This window comes from Solanum verrucosum, unplaced genomic scaffold (assembly GCF_900185275.1).
Source record: "Solanum verrucosum unplaced genomic scaffold, falcon-dt-bn FXZP01000212.1, whole genome shotgun sequence".
Classification (NCBI taxonomy): domain Eukaryota; kingdom Viridiplantae; phylum Streptophyta; class Magnoliopsida; order Solanales; family Solanaceae; genus Solanum; species Solanum verrucosum.
The window spans coordinates 749,875-753,477 of NW_026020038.1; positions in this window are offsets into that span (position 1 = coordinate 749,875).

Consider the following 3,603-nt stretch of genomic DNA (forward strand, 5'->3'; position numbering starts at 1 on the left):
AGACTTTTCTTTTTAGTTATGTTTTGACTATGAGGGTGAGCCCGGTAGTTTGTCTTGGCCCCCGCTAAGTACTCATGTTTAGAGGTGGTGTTGGACAAGTTGTGTATTATGCTTGAGCTTGACTCATCTATGGTATTTATGTACCATTTCTTCTTTTTTTCTCTTGCTCCCTTAGTCCCGATTTCCCCCTTTGATTTTGCTTATTGCTTATGGTCATTTTAATTGCTTCCGCGACCAAGGATGTGTAATGATACGCTATGAGGCTTGTTTGGGGTTCCTTCGGGTTCCCCATTCGCCGGTCACGTCTAGGCCCTAGGCTTGGGTCGTGACAAACTTGGTATCAGAGCACTAGGTTGATAGATCCTCGGAGTCCAACACACCGCGTTGATTAGAGTCCGATTCATGGTTGTGTTGTGCACCACAACTATGAGTAGGAGGCTATGAGACGTTTTAGGAAATGTTTCACTTCTTCATTCTCTAAGTCGTGCCATAGATCTATAAGCTCTCTCTCTTATTCCTTGTCTTATGGTGTTTAAAGTTGGACCAGTTGAAGGGTTCTTGCTAGAAGGAGCGAGTGGTTGTAATGCCAATTATGGCTATGTGACTTGTGAGCTTTGATGGAATAGATTATGAAGTTGTATTTTGTGTGATTAATGCTTCATAATTGTCTTTGTGTTGGTTAGAAGAACTTGTGTAGGCTTACTCCAAAGGGGGAGATAGTGTGCCTACCTAGCAAGGTAATTGTGAGGTTATGTTTAGTTGATGGTAGAACCCATATGGTCAAATTGTTGATTCCCAAAGGAGCCTATCCGAGAGTGGAGATGGGAAAAGAAATTATATGCCCTAGGTCGGGATTATGTTGTGTTTTGAAGTTGACTTTGAGGGTTGCATGTACCATCTAGTTAAGGTGAAGAATAAGAAGTATAAGTGTTGACCAACTTCAAAGGGTTAGTTGTTGTATTTTAAGATTGATCTTAAGTATGGTCACTTAAGTAGGGTGCTTAGATAATACCTAGGCATAGTTGGTTGGTAGACCCCACCAAAAGTGGTGATAAGGGTTGACATGGTCTAGAGTTGTCTTAATCCAACTTTAGTGAAAAAGAGAAAGGTTTCTTGGTCAAAATTCCTCTAAGTTCCTCTAAGGTTTAACCAAGAAAGGATGTCTACCCGTAAGTCTCAAAGAGTGAGTGGTAGTGGATCTTAAGGGTTCCGGTATGTGTTTTATGTTTTATTGAATTGCGGAAATTCCATGGGCCAAAGATAGAGGAAGATCCTCTAGAGTTTATAAAGGAGTTATCTAAGGTGATGAACCTTGTAAGAGTAATCTTAGTAATACTTGTCTTTCGTGACTTGATAAAGAGAATATCGCGAAATTTTTTTTTTTTTTTTTTTTTTGTGTCGTCCTTAATATTCATGGGTTTAGTTATGGCCATATGTGAGTGATTAGTATAACTCAACTTAGTCCTTATGAGTTTTATGATGTGTTGGATTTTGACGAATAGTGATTCTTAAGTGGTACCTAGAGATGTTGAGTGATTAAGCTCCTTTAAAAGAGGGTAGGAGTGAGATCCTCATTGGTTTGAGAATCATGTTGTGTAATGAGATAGTTTAGGCTTACCCCAATGCGGGATAATATGCTTAGATGGTAAGGTTATTGAGTGTCCTTGATGTTTATGAGATAGGTTTGCTTGAATTCTCACCTTATGTGGTTTAGTGAATTGGAGCAATCTAGACCCGAATTGGTAGATTCATATGAGATCTTGAGTGATATCCTAGTGACGGCCTTAGAAAAGGATGCTACTAGGGTTGACTTGGAAGAATTTTTGGGATGAAGGTACCGGTATGTGGTAATTTCATATGAGAGTAAGTGTTATGTTGATTTCCGGTACTACCTTATCTTGTATGATGCCTTATGAGGCTATGAGGCTTAGAGTTCTCCGGATGAGTTAATAGAACCTTTTTCGGATTTTACCCCGGTTAGTGGTTTAAAGTTAGAAAAAAAGGGGTTTGTGAAGAATATCTCTTACCTTGTTCCCCTAGGAATACTCTTGTTGACTTAGTGAAACTTGGCATGTTAAGCCTTGATGTGACTCTTAGTATGGATGGGTTGCATACTTGGTGTGTTTTTATTGATGATAGGGCTCGGATGGTTAGAAGAATATGGGGCCCTTGAGTGTGTACTAGTTATCACCTTGTTGAGTAGGATGACATTTGGGTACAATTTCTTCCTATTATGGATTTGGTGTTTGATTGTGTCATATAAGGGTGGCATGGCTAGATGTTGAGGACCATAGACTTTTGCAAAAATGGCAAAATGTGAGTTTGGTTATGTCTTTAGGAGTGCTTGGAAAAAGTTTTCTTGAGGGTTGTAGTGAGGGCTTCCTCCTAAGGAGGGGATGGTGTGCTTAAAAAGCATGATTTGTTGAAATCCCAACATCCTCATCTCTTTCTTCCATTCCTATTCTAGCTTGAGACCAAGAGTTCCTAGATGGGCCTATGTTATGTTTTAGAAGTCATGTGTGATTTTTATATTCTGATGATTTCCTTATGAAAGGTATGTTTTTGAGAATTCATGTTTTGAGATAAAAATGAGTTTTCATGTTTCATGCCCCTCATGTTGATAGGCAATTAGAGTAAGTAACCTATGTGATTCATGAGGTGAATGGTTTAAATGTGCTTTTAAGAAGTAATTGCATAATTGGCCGAAGATCATATGATAAGCATGATTTGAGTTGGAGGAGGAAATTCCTCCAATGAAACGGAATATGTCTAAGTTGCATGCATATTGAGTTCGTAGAAGTAGTCCTATTCTCTCATGTTGTATGATGTGTGTTTTAAATGGAGATTTTTTTTTTCTCCTAAGTTGTGCATTGTGTGTAATATGACATACTTGACTTGATGATGTGAATTAAATGAACATGCTTGAATGTGTTCTTGTGAAATGGAATGTAGCTCCTTATGTGGTGGAAACTTTCCTAAAGAGTAGAGGAGGTAGTTCCTCCCATGTTTATGTGAATTAATGAGGTTTGCGCATTTCCATAAAAACTTGTGTTTTTGAAGAAAGATGAGTTGTATGAGTTGTTTCCCTCATGTTGTAGTGCATTGGTTATAAGTGATCTATTGTACTTCATGAAAATAAGGTATGAGCATGTCTTAGTAAGGAGTTGAGAAGTTCCTCCTTGAAAGAGTGCTATTGAACATGGAAACTTGCATATGTGCTTAATGATGTATGGACTATGTAATGACTAGGAGAAGATAGTTCCTCCTATGAACATGAGAAATGTTGATGTTGGTGTGTTATGACTAGGAGAAGGTAGTTTCTCCTTGAACATCACTAAACATGATAATGTCATTGCATACATTCATGTTTAAGTTGACAATTGGTTCATTGTGGTTTTACAATTATGTTGAGGTTTTTGAAATAAGGTGTAAATGCATTGTTGCATCCTTATGTGGGCTGAAATTGCCATGTTTGTGTCTCTCATGTATGTTTCTTTAACATTCGGGGACGAATGTTCCCAAGGGGAAGATATTGAAACGACCCCAAAAATGCCCGAAAATGTGCTTCGGAAACACCTATAATTGTAATTTCCATATATCTCA